Source organism: Gavialis gangeticus, unplaced genomic scaffold (genome assembly GCF_001723915.1).
Source record: "Gavialis gangeticus isolate Ggan-Ray unplaced genomic scaffold, GavGan_comp1, whole genome shotgun sequence".
Lineage (NCBI taxonomy): Eukaryota > Metazoa > Chordata > Crocodylia > Gavialidae > Gavialis > Gavialis gangeticus.
This window is the reverse complement of record NW_017728993.1, coordinates 44,248,857-44,262,341: the sequence shown is the minus strand read 5'-3', so window position 1 is coordinate 44,262,341 and position 13,485 is coordinate 44,248,857. Positions and strand designations below refer to the sequence as shown.

The following is a 13,485-nucleotide window of genomic DNA, read 5'->3' as shown; positions in this document are numbered from 1 at the left end:
AAAAAAAAAAAAAAAAAAAAAAAAAAAAAAAAAAAGAGGTATTACCACATTTAATTACCCTGTTGGGAAGAATGTGTGTCACAGGTTCCATGCCCATTACTAAAAGCCATGAAGATGGCCACGGGTATTGTTGACAACAACTAACTTAATCAAAACCCAAGAAGTGATGATATGGGTGATATTAGATGGTTATCTCCAAAATTGTTGTGCTGGCTTTGGAAAAAGAATAATACTAGTACCTTTCCTTCCAGTCTAAAACACTCTTCCAATCTAAAGCATTTTCCATTTGTCAGATGAATGAAGCCAATGGATTTCTGCTTTACAATGCATCCTGTACTCTCAGAGCACATTGGAGTCACAAAATTACCATGCCAGACAGAAGTGCCCTTGGTCACATCACACTGCTCAGCAGTGGACTGCATCCTGCACTGGAAGCAGTGCAGCCATTTGTGGCACTGCACCCAGGCACCGCTAAGGGTTAGTGTATATATTTGCCTGGCTACAGCATTGTATAAACCTATTCACACTATTTCCAGATCAGGAGGTAGGCTGTATGGAGCTGCACTATGTGACTGAGGTTGCTACTTCTTGGCATGGTAAGTTTGCAGTATAAACATGCCTTAGTTTCTCTGTTGTATCATATACGTTCTTTCGAGAGAGAGATCCTCTTCTTCATCCCTTGTCTTCTAGAGCACAAAGAGATTTCCAGTTAGATTTACTTTGGACTCACGTGGACTAACTTTGAAATAGCTGATCTTTATCTAGGCTTCAGTGCCCCTCAAGCAGTTTGTTTGGCATGAGTAAAGATAACAAGCTGTGACCCCATAACATCTTATCAGTATCACAGTCCATAGCTCAGGAATAAAATGTCAGAGTGTATGCAGTAATTGGAATATTCAGCATGATGTTTTTTAAATATAAGACATACAGGAACATGCCTTAGAATGGTCTTTAGATATATTTCATTCAAGTGAAGCATTAGTGACTTGTTACTGTAGTTATGTGAGGAACCATTGGCACTCTAGTCTCCTGCCTGCACTTATCACCTGTCTGAGCACTAGAGAGTTGCAGAGAGTGAGCAGTTACAGTGTTTCACCAATCTTGTGGTGTATAACATATGCTATGCATTTTTGGAAGTTTGGTGGAGTGTGTAATGTGTCCTTCATCTGAATGGAAAGGTACAGCTTATGTTTGGAGGGGATGCTTGTATGCATCATGATTGTTATCAGTTCATTCTCAATGTTCACTTTGACTCCGAAAGCTGGAGAGAATATCACGGTCCAACTTTCTGATGCACACGCACTGAGAATTAGTCTTACACTTTACTGTATTAACATTATCCTGTAATATGTCAAGCCTATCAGCTTTACTAATTCCACTTATTGTTTTTCAGACTTCTGCAAGTCTGTTCCCTTTAAAGTTCTGCTTAAGTGTGTCTCTTCTAAGAAGAATCCAGTCAATCTTAGTACTTCATCCAGTATAAAATCTTATCTACAACAAAAGTGTGATCAGCAGAGAAGTGTTGTTGTTGGGGTTTTTGGAAGTACACTTTCATTTCATTGCCACTAATTAGAACTGAGGGTGGATCATAAAAGTAAATAACTTTTCCTGAATTTTTGCTACTGAGCTGTTATATAATCTGAACTGCACTGTGGAATGATGTTTCCATTGTACTTCACTTTTTGAAATACAGAATAATAATACAGTTAGTTCACAGTGGCTGAAAGTTAAGACTTTAGTTAATGTACACTTATGTACTTTTTCTCTAATACAGATTGTGTAGGTGTCCATTCTTTATTTTTCAGTATTTTTTTTCCTTTGCGTGGGCTATTCCCTGAAGGTAATAGAAAGTTCTGAAAGATAAGCAAATGCAGACATCCAAGTGAGTGTGAAATGGAGAGAATGTTGTTTCTGAGGTGTTCCTAATATTGAAGGATCATCGTTTGCTGAACCTAGAAAACAGAATAATTGTTAATGATAATTAAGTTCTGGCTGAGTGGAGTGATTCGAGTTCCATATGGAGCTGTCTGCCATAAAAGACTAGGATGGATGCCTGTCTTGTCTGCTTTAGAGAACATTGCAAGGCTCATCTCATTCCATCAGATTTTCCTCAGGGACAGTAACAAAACCCTCTTTTTGTCTCTCTCTTTCCGTAATAAAATTGTACCAGTTTAACTTAAATCAATTCAGAAACTGATTTAAATGGTTTGAGAACACATATTTTAATTTGAATTCAGTAAAGAAGTCACTTAAACCAAATTACCATTGGCCCAGTCATGGGCGACTGGTAGCTCCCGAGTTTGGGGGGGCACCAGCTCACCGACAGTGGGAATCCCCCAGTGATCAATCACAGGTCGGTGGGAGGGAGGGGATCAAAGCCAGTGGTGAAACTGGAAGTACACTTCCAGTTTTGCAGCTGGTACTTCCAGGGGTGCTTCCAGTGGTTGGCACTTCCAGTGTTTTAACCGAAACTGGAAGTGCACTTCTGGTTTCATGGCTAGTGCTTCCAAGGGTTGCATGGCTGATCTCAGGAGGTGCACATGCACCCCCTACATGTTGCCATTGGACTCAATATAAACTGAAACAATATCTACCGAGGGGGTTGAACCAATTTAGCTAAACTAGCTATAAAATAAACCTTTAGTAACATTGGTGCAAGTTTGAGAAAACCCACCAAAAAATGTCCTCTATCTAAAGAAAGAGAAGGAGAAAGAAAGGGAGAAAATATAGGTTCCACAACAGATGTGGGAGGATATTATCTGAGTATAACTACACTGAAGCTCATATTTGATATCTAGATACAGCATTTCCTCCATCTTCATAGCTTCTTAACTCTGAAACCTAATTATGATGATTAATAATTTATAAATAATCTCATATTTAATTTGTATCACACTAACAGAAATACCTATCTAATGTGATTGTTGCAGAACCCCAATCTGCTTCTCATACTTCTTATGTATCAGATGTTCCATGTATTCCCACCTCAGCTACCAAAACCTCTGGATTTCTTCATAGTAGCTTCTATAATTGTTATTTTTTTCCTAAACAAAAATATCTACACTAAATTCAGAATTTGTAGACATCATAATATAAGATGAGTTTTATAGGAAAAAAACCTACAAGGAATCGTTCAGCCAGGTGAGCTATTAGATACATAGCATACCTCTTTGTTAGCCAGCTACCCTTGCCAGTTTGCATAGATAAGCAACCATATAAAGTCTAAGCTTGACTGAAATTGCATTTTAGAAGGCTATGATGACAGTCTTTAAAGTGTAAACATCTCACCTAACATCTCATTTGTGCCTCCATGAAATTTTTTGATGGCACAAATCGTGAGCTAATAGACACTGCTACCCTTTGTCCCGCCACAGCTGAGGAAAATCAGTGGCACAACAAAAGCACTCTGGTGCTTTATTGCAGCAGACATCTATTAGTTCTGTGGCAAGAGAGTATGAGCAGCCTGAACTCAAGCTCCCAGAGCAGCTGCCCAGCTTTCCCTGCTTACAGAATGGCACCCCAGGCAATCTTGGAGTGCTGCTCCATAAGCAGGGAAGGTGGGGTTCCCCACTTACCCAGACCCATCTTCAGAAATCCCAGGAATAGGTCTGGATGAGTGGAGAAATCCATGCTGCAGAGGGAAGGAATCCCCTGCAGGAGAGCTCTCATGGGAGTTCCCCACTCCTCACTTGTAGACAGGAGCTGCATGTCGAAGGAATCCCTCTGCAGGGGATTTTCCTAGCATAGGTCTACAAGCACAGAGGTGGGAAACTCCTAATCATGGTGTGGGGAGCAAACCTGAAGGGGGGACCCGCTATGGGAGTTTTCCCCACTCCAGGCTTGCAGATGTGCCCCAGGGAAATCCCCTGCAGAGAGATTTCCCCACTCCCAAACATGGGAGTGTGTCTGCAAGCAGATGCCACTTGCAGATGCACCCCAAGTCAGAGTTCAGGATGCAGTGATGCCAGCAGGCATCTGTGGAGCACAATAACCTGTGCCACTGCTTGTTGCAGCACAGCTGATTGCATTCCACAGAAAACATCTGTTTCCAGGCAAAAGTCCTGGCCATGGTTCTGAAGGTACGATCTCAATATAACCATTGCTTTGGAACCAGGTCTCAGCTATTGGGAAGAAGCAGTAGTCCATTAATGCAATTCATATCTACAAGGTATACAAATCTATACAATGGTACAACTACTACCACCACTCCTTCTCTATACTGCATGTTCTCCATACCCTAATATGTGTTAGATGTGTTAGATGTTTGTTCCTAGCAGTACTTTCAAGGAAGAAAAGAATGCAGTCATTCCATGATTGAAATAAACTTTATGTGGTAGTGCTACTGGTACTGGTCGCATTGATCTATCCTCAGGTTAGGGACCCTGGGGGAATAATTTGTATGTCCGTCATGCTTCCCTTTGTTTTTCTTGGGTTAGAGTCTATCATGAGGGCTCTATGTTTACAAGCTAAAAAAAATATAAGGGTTTGATGTGTGTTGTTTTTAGTTGCAACGTAGCATATCATTTAGAGAGAGAGAAGAGATTTATAAATAATAAATGTACCCCCATTAAATGTAATATTAGGTTTTCCACAGCATGTATTTTACCTACAGTCTTTTTTCAATTATTTTTTCCAATGTGCTTTGTTTTAAAAAAATATTGAAATGTATTTTTTCACTTTGTATCCCAAATCATCAGTAGGAGAAATGCAGATGAGTTGTTGTTTAGCAGAAGGTGTTTTAATATATTTCATAGCTAACCCAGTGAATGGCAAACAAATATATTGAGAGTTTGGTTTTCTTGGGGTACATCAGTAAAAGCTGATTAGAAGTGACCCACGTTACATTTCAGAGTGTTCAGAGCTCTACATCTCTTCTGTGTTCTTTTTTGAAGGAGGAGACCGATATTTTAGCATGTATTGTTTGTACAGACTTATAACCAGATCCATTTACTGGGACTGAAAAGTTACAAAACAATTAAATATAACACTTCCAGTACATGGGATTTCCTGAGTCATCATAAAGAGCATCTATATATAATATTTTAATGTTTTCAGTCATATCTGAGATGCATTTAGATCCTTCCACCACTGATCTCTTTGTACTATCCTTTTTTTGTAGCATGTTTTCACCTGCCCTTACCTTTGTAGTGTAAAAATAAAATATAAAACTAACCATGTTATCCATGGAGTGCCAGTCCTGCAGTTTCTTCTTATTCAAAGTCCCAGTGATTTTGGCTGCATCTTTTTGAGCTACAGCTTATTAGTGTAGGCTTGTTAGAGAGTGCAATGTCACCCAAAAAGTGAGCTTTTTCTAAAAACTTGAGTTATAAAAATAAGATTTATATTTATTTTTATGAATCTTGGACATTTGTGCATGATTTAGCATTCCACCTTGAAGGCTGGGTAGACTTTACAAGATTTTTGAGGTATAGACATGCATTTTTAGAAGTCGTCTCACTGTGGGAAATTAAAAATGGAGATAATTATAGAAAATTCCAGTGGAAAAGAAAAGGCATTATGGAAAAAGCAATAAAAGCCCAAAAATATTAAAGTAAAAATCACTTCACAGTAGCCTGTATGATTCAATTGTAGATCAATATTGTGTAGTTAATGCATTAGCAGTAGAGCATTAATTTGCAATTACCGCAGGTGATCTGATCATCTGTGTTCTGTCCATTGACATAAATGACCTTTTGTTGAAAGAGATTCTGCAGTCATTATTTCTAGCAGATGTAACAAAAAAGAGACAGAACAAAGGGGTTACTTTCTGCAGTGTGCTATTTTCATGGTAAAGTCTCTTCAATTTATACATTGGTGTGGAATATTTTAGTAAATCTTTAATATTTAGTTGTTAACTTGAAAATAATATTTGTCCTTTCAAACATGTTATGCAATGGTGAAATCTATAGACCCTGTCAGACCTATTTCTGCCTTTCTGGGCTGGATTTCTACAATGCCCTCTGATAAGAAGTATTTTTGAAATGCACCCAGAATGCTGCTGTTGCCAGTGCTCACCTCTGGAGAATTAAGAAGTGGCGTAGCTACCCCAAGAAAATCTACCTACACCTCTTCCTTAAATCCACAAAGTCCTGAGCTAGTGGTACTGTACTAGAGAGAGACAGTGGTCCAGGCTGTGACTGGTAATATTACATTCAGATCCCCAGTTCTTTTCTAACTTCAGGGAGGAAGTAAACCCTATGCCTAGCAATACCTAGTGCCAGCTTGGCAGCACTCTTCAGCTCATTGAAGCCAAGGCTACACCCACTTACGCATCTTGTTTGGCCATGCCTCAGTGATCTGCATCAGAAAATGTTCATCAGCCCCAAGATGATTCCCTCCTCAGACTGTCACTCATATGGTCAGCCTACAGTTTGGAGTAACTGGGCCCCTGCCCCCTTCGCCCTTCCTTTAAGTGAGTCAGAGCTCTGTGAACGTATCACTTCCCTGTACTCTGCACTAGCTAGTCCCATCAACTTCAAGGTGCATATTTGATGTAAAAAAAGGTGAAGGGTCTGAATCCTCAGAGTTGCCTCAGTGACACTGAGGGACAGCAGGGCATTGTGAACACTGGCTTCTAGGACAAGGTGCAAAATTTTTTTAAGGAGAGGGCTAAGCTCCTAGGAACTCTCTCCCTCTGGTAACTTTTCAGAGCTAAAGCATGTTGGGCACCCATATGCAGTTTGATATTCTTTTTTTCCAGTAAGCTTTTTACTGAAGCATTTAACGGGGGATTTTTACAACAGCAGGATGGCCCTTTGTGTAGAAAAATGTAAGCTTTTTCATAGGAAAATAGTGGGTTTTGACTTATAAAGATGACATTGTTTTAATTGTGTGAATGTAAAAACTTAAGGTACCGTTCCGTGCCGTGTATAATGCATTATGTACAAATAAATACAACTGGAACATTGTTGGATAACATAATTATGAAACTTCCAGAAAAGAGGCCACCATTTCGTAAACATTTAAATTAGATTTAGTCATTTCCTACTGTTTAGATTTTACTGTTTCCCCAACTCCTGATTATCCAACACCAGCGTGAAGAAAATGTACAGCATAACCATTTGCTCCATACTCCCCAATCTGAGCACTTTCTAGTATTCATCAGGGTCCCTGAAGCAATTTTCCAACATTTTAGATGGCTGGGGAACTGAAGAATAGCAAGCTGGCCCCCATTCTACTTGATTCATATTCTTTTGGGGCCCAAACTAGTGCCAGCTCCACTCAGTGAGAAGACTTATGAATTTAAGTGGCATTTGAAATTGGATTGAGCCCTACATTCTGGTCCCCAAAAAAACAGATTGAAATGAAGGGAGTGGTACAATGGTGAAACAGGCCATGAGTTTCCATACACTAGGTTAAATTAGTACTGGTGAAACCTAAAAAAAACAGTTTTTGCCTTGTAATAAACTAAACATACCTGTTATGAAAAGAAGGTTTGTACTTCCTTGCATCTAACCTCCGCTCTGTGCAATGGGGATGAGAACACTGGATAGCTAGCTACAGCTCCTAAGACACTAGTATCAGACCAGAAAAAAAGCTTTGCCCTGCCTGTCAGTATAATTTCTTTCAGTGGTGCAATTGAAAACTATGGGTAAGCAGCAGATAATGAAGCTGGCATGCCAGAAGGGAATTTCCTTCCACCAAAGGAATTCTCCACTGACCCCTTTGTACTACCTGGCTGCACAAAACGGGTGTTGTATAATTTGCCCAAAGTACGAAGGAACAACATAAACATTTGTTTTTGGCAAAAGCTTTTCTCAAAACCCAGAAATAAAGAGGAAGGACTGGATTCTTCTCTCACAACTTACATTGACTTAAATATATTTCTACTATATGGCATGATACTGAAGGGGTAGAAGTAAGAAGAGATTCAGACCACTTTCCCCAGGGAATTTAAGAAAACAAAGTACAAGTTAATGCATAACTATAATGTACATCATGCTACTTTTACATGTGGAGCCTTCCATTAGTAGAATGCATTGTTATGCTTTTAAATAGAGAATAGAATTTTTTTATTGGATTTGATGCAAAATGAATAGCTGTCTCACAGTACATTGAAAACCCCATATCAAAGATTGGAAACTTTCTCTTCTACTGCTGCCATCTCTGTTAATCATTTGTATGAGCAGGTTGCTCCTCTAATTCAATTAAAATTTTAACGATATGAAATTTTTGAACTTGTATTCCGGAAAGTAAGTCTGTGGCAGGTTAGTGAGTCTGCTTCTTTGCAGGCAGGCTTTGCAGGGGGAAGGGAAGGGAGGGGAGGGAGGGGGACGGTTCCTTAGCTGGTCCATTAAATGCTAAGTCAGTATTTAAATGGGCTGGTGAGTCTGCTGCCTTACAGGCTGGATTTGCCCCTGGGAGCTCCCTTCAGCCATCCCTTTGAATGTAAACACAGCCCTTGCACCCACAAACATACAAGCTTATAAGCAAACCTAAAATTGTAGCCCTTTTGCTCTGGCCCCATGACCTGGCCTTAGGGGTAGGCAACATGGGTGACCACCCTGAGTGTTGTGGTCAGGAGAGTGCCACACACACACCCACACACGTGTGTGAGCAGCCCATGCTCAAAGCAGTACTCTTCTCCCACCCCAAGCAGGAGAAATGGTGCTCAGCCCAGCCTATCCTGCCACCTCCAGCCACTAATTCAGGAGGAGCTGGGCTGGGCAATGTGGGGGGCAGCACCATGCAGTTCTGCCTCCCTGCTGGATTGTGCCCCACACCCCTGCCCACCTGCCTCTGCCTGCAGCAGTGCTGCTGACTTGGGAACGTTCTGGGGGGGATGCCGGTGGGTGGTTGGGGGGAGTAAAATACAAGTTCACCCATAGCTCCATTTTCCCTAAGGCCAGTTTCACTGGCCCCTTTCTGGCAGTGAGCTTCTCTGGATTCTAGTCCACCTCTGGCTTGTGGACCACTCCTTCTCCCCAGGTCTCTCTCTCCCTCCTTTCTCTCTGGGGTTTTCAATTGTCAGAGGCTACTCCCTGACTAGCTAGGTGCCTGCAGCTGGGATTTTACCACAGGCTGTTGGCTTACCACTTGAAGACCACACTGTTACTAAGTTATAAAACATACGTTCTTCCTGGGAAAGTCAGAAATCTTTGACTAGAAAGTTGAGAAGTTTCTTGGATGTGCCACCAATCAGAGAAAACAAAGTATGCATTTAATGCATTTTCCTTGTTTTTCATGGTTCTTCCATTAATGGTAAGTGGGTGTAAGTCATAAGCAGCAAAAAAAAAGGAAGAAAGAAGAATGAATGTGTGCTATGAGGAAGCATGGTGCCTGAGTCCTACATTGGACCTATGTTGGGACCAGTACACATGCCTTCCTAGTCAGGGAGGAATTTCTAGTGCAGTGATGCTCAACCTCCAGCCCATGGGACAGATATGGTTCATGGAACCATGTTGTCCAGCCCATAGGACTTCCTGCAGGTCTAGAAATTTGGTAGCAGGGGAGCAGTGGCAATTAACACTGCCATCCCTCCCCCGCTGTCAAATTTCCAAGCCTTTTGGGCCATATGCGTGATCCTTCATTGCAGGACTGGTGGCAAGGGTGTGATCTGGTACGGGGCCCAAAACAGCATGCAAAGCCAGCCCCACACGTTGGGGCTGAAATGGCTCAGCATGCTGGATTGCAACCAAACTGGGCCAGCCCTATACACTGGATTGTGTCCAAGGCTTAGATCTGACCTGTGGACCAACCTCTGACCACTCGCCTGGCCCATAGGACCAGAAGTTTGGGCACTGCTGCTCTAGTGCTAATCAGAGTTTTACTAAATGACTGGCTGACAGCTATACAAATTTCCGTAGTGGTACTGAAACTTTTTCTGCCAAGAGGGGAACAAATTAGCTTAGAAAACAAGTCTTGATACCTTTTTGTACTAGTTTCCTTGTTGCAATATAAAGTGCCTTATACAGCATGATCTACCTTATGAGAGAGATCCTTTTATCCAAGTGACTAGCATGGAGGAAACAAATAGATTATACAGAATTTTTGAAGTTGAAAAACACTTTTCTCAGCATTGAAGTTATGCCACTGTTTGTCTTTATGATATATGTTATTTAGTCAAAAAGAAAGCAATTACTTAGGAAATGTGAAGGTAGGTTTTTATCATAGGCCTGAAGATTCAGAGGGTATAAATACATATACATTTGGAGCCCTTTCAAAAGGAAAAAGTTTCAAAAGGATAGCACCAGCTGTTATGTTCTAATTGTTATGTATGAATGAGCCGAGAACTATACAAACCCTGCAGAACTGCTCCAACTTCAGCACTGCTTCATCCAGGGTTAAAGTTGGAAGTTTTTGCTACATTTTGTATTGTTTACAGCTCATTCACAGATAGCAATTAGAACTTAACAGCTGCTGCCCTTCTTTTGAAATGGCTCCAAATGTAAGTATGTCCACACCCCAGGGGTCCAGCTGATTTTATTCATGTGAATCACATTCCTTAGTGGACATAGCTAACTGGTTTACAAATTCTTAAGCCAAGGTGAGAAAGGATGAAAACAATTTCAGCTGAAATAAAATAAAATAGTACTGAATGGACAGGTTGAACAAGGATGAAGGGTTAATTACTGCAGGACTAAATTAAGGGCTCCAAGATGGAAACATTTAATTTTCTGGTTGGTTTAGATAGACTTGCAACTTTAAAAAAAAAAGCTAGTCACAGGTACCTTCTTCAATGGAAGGTACTTGTTAGAGTTTGTTGATTAAACCCTTTTCCATTCATGAATGCCATTTCATCTAAATATAGCCAGGTTCAAGTCCTGGCTCCATCTGATTTTTAGTAATTTGCATGACAAAATCTGAGTATCAGGCAGGACAGAAATTTGAACATGGATCTCTTCATTAATACAAGACTTTTGTCCTCTCAGAGTGTTAAGTTATACAGCCAAAGAAAGTCAAGAAAAAGGCTAGAAAGTCTAGTCTCAGAAAATATTGAGAATTTGAAATGTATTAACATTCCAAATCAGAGGCAAAAATCAAAATCATAAAAACATTTGTGAACTGGCAAATTTGAAGAAAAAAGTTACCAGTATGTTGTTTCAATCAAAACTTCTTGTTTATAATTTCAAAACATATCATTTACGTATCAGTGCTTTATTTTTGTACTTTTCTTTAAATAATTAGCTTAAACTTAAACAGTTTTATCAAAGATATTTTTTTTCCAAAATCTGAAACACTTGGACATTTTGCAAGCTTTGAAACTCTCTTTTTAAATCTTTTTTCGAAACAAGATTTTTCCTAAAAATTACCCAAATACCAAAGCAGCCTCAGTTTAGATAAATCAGCATTTAAAAACAAAACAAGAATAAAATCCAAAAATTTTGTCCAGCTCCAGGCAAGAAAATATGTAAATTCCTTGTTTGTTTTCCAGCATTATTTTTTGTTTCCTTGCAATAAGACTGTTTTTTTCCATATGTTAGAATTTGATAAAATACTTTAAAAAGCTCTTTCTGTATGATCCTACTCTATTAGGATTTTTTTTTTAACAACAAGCTGCCAGGTATAGGAAGCCTTTTAAATAGGAGAGCTATCTTTGGAAGATAAGGAAAGGCAGTTCAAAAAAAAAAGTAGTATTAGTCAGGCATCTGTAACTGCATGGTACCATTGGCAATGCTGCTCAACAACTAGGCCAACTGGCGGAATTCATTTCCCCCCACAGTATCTTCCTGCTGGTTGGTGCAGGATAGAATAGATGGCATTTATAAATGAAGTGAAATATAAAGGAATATTCAATACATATGTGATAAATTTAAAGATAGGTGTAGAAACTACAGATTTGCTCGGCCTGTTTACACAATGGCTAAATACAGACAGTCAAAAAGCCTGAGGCTGAATCATTTCAATTTTTGCAGATTTGTCTAAGCTGCATAGACTGCACCAATAAGCAAATGAACAGACATTCAGTTTTTATTTGGGAAATGCAGCCACATGTCTGCATGTCTCGGGCCAGAAGTCAGGGGGTGCTAGAGCACATGTCCCTGCTTGGTGGGAGCGGACAGCTTGGGCCAAGGCTAGCCTGCCTACCCTGCAATGGGGGTTTGGGAAGGAGGTTCACAGCATCCTGGGATGCTTGGGGACTGTGCATTAACTTAAAACTGGAGGAGATCTGGGACAGAAGTTCAGCAAACTAATTTAACCTAAATTAGTTGTGTGATACTGTATCCATCCAGGTTTCTCTTAAACTGGTTTTGGCCATTTTGAAAGCAGTTTATATGCACTGAATCCCTGTTGTGTTCCAGATTTGATCTGATTTCTGATCACTTATGCTGGTTTATGTGTAATTTCTGTCCCTAGGCAGTGGGTTTTAGCTTGTCTGCCTTCATATATCTTCTTCAGGTTATGCAGATCCCATAATACAGTAATACAGGTTGTTGTGGGTGACTGAATATGGAATTATTTTTCATGAGTCTTCACCCATGTACCTAAGGAAAAAAAGGCTTGTATGCCCAAGCATGAGCCCTCTGTCACTGACAGTTAAGTTACTGTGAATGAAAAGAATGAGAAAAGCTGCATACAGGTGAGATTACTCCAGGTGCATTGTGAATCCTCATTTGCTTTTGTGGTAACTTGTGCCTGCATGTGTGCCATAAGTCAGGAGTATCAAAGTAAGAGACCATAAGGAGTCTCATGAGCCAGATCTGAACCTACCTCTGGTGGTGGGATGAGTAACAGGATCTGCACAAGGGCTAATATAGCTATTGCTTGCTCTCCAGCCATCAAGACAGTGGGGCTCCGTACCCTGGATTTCAATGGTGGGCCCCACCACAGTTCACCCCATCCCCAAATTACAAGCCTCTATTGGAGCCCCAAAGGCCAGGTGAAATGGCTCTGCAAGCCATATTTTTGACACGTCTATCCTAACTACATCAGCAGAGTGCCTGTCTTCCCATTTGTATGAATGGAGTCCAAGGGTTTTTAAAAAATTATTGAAAAAAAAGGGACATAGAATAAACTCAGGAAAACCAGCAGTTAATAAATCTACCGTATTAAGTAAGACTAACATCCTGCAAGGTTCTTTGCCAATAGTTTTAACCCCACTCCTCTCCTCTTACTTAATGAGTCAATGTACTTTTCTCCCCTCCATCTTGTCTTGGATTTTCTGATGCAGAAGCCTCCAGCTTGTAATGTTAGTTGGCATGACCTCTGACCCCAACCAGATTTGTTGCCTTCTCTTGTCTCTTTGCTAACAAATAGGAATAATAGTGTTCTGTTACCTCTGAAGCCTAGTATTCCCTTAACCAGCATGTCACATACTGAAATGTAAATGAGGTTTGATCTATTCAGTTCTTTTCCTTTGCTCACTAGCTAGTTCTGACAAAAAACTCCATCCCCTCTTGAGTGGTCAGATAGCTGCAGACTACTCTTCTCCCTTACCCCCATCAAGAGCAGCAATACCCTACCCTTTAGACTTCAAGGCCAGGGCTTAAATCAGTAAAGCAGAACAAGGGTAGTGGTTGTAGTCGTGTTGGTCTAAAGACATAG

At 40.3% G+C, this 13,485-nt stretch overlaps 1 protein-coding gene across 1 annotated transcript in view; it reads left to right on the top strand.

Annotated features, from left to right (window-relative positions):
• Window positions 1–13,485, top strand: part of DPYD (dihydropyrimidine dehydrogenase) — an 865,232-nt gene that overhangs the window by 755,832 nt on the left and 95,915 nt on the right. The window lies entirely within an intron of this gene.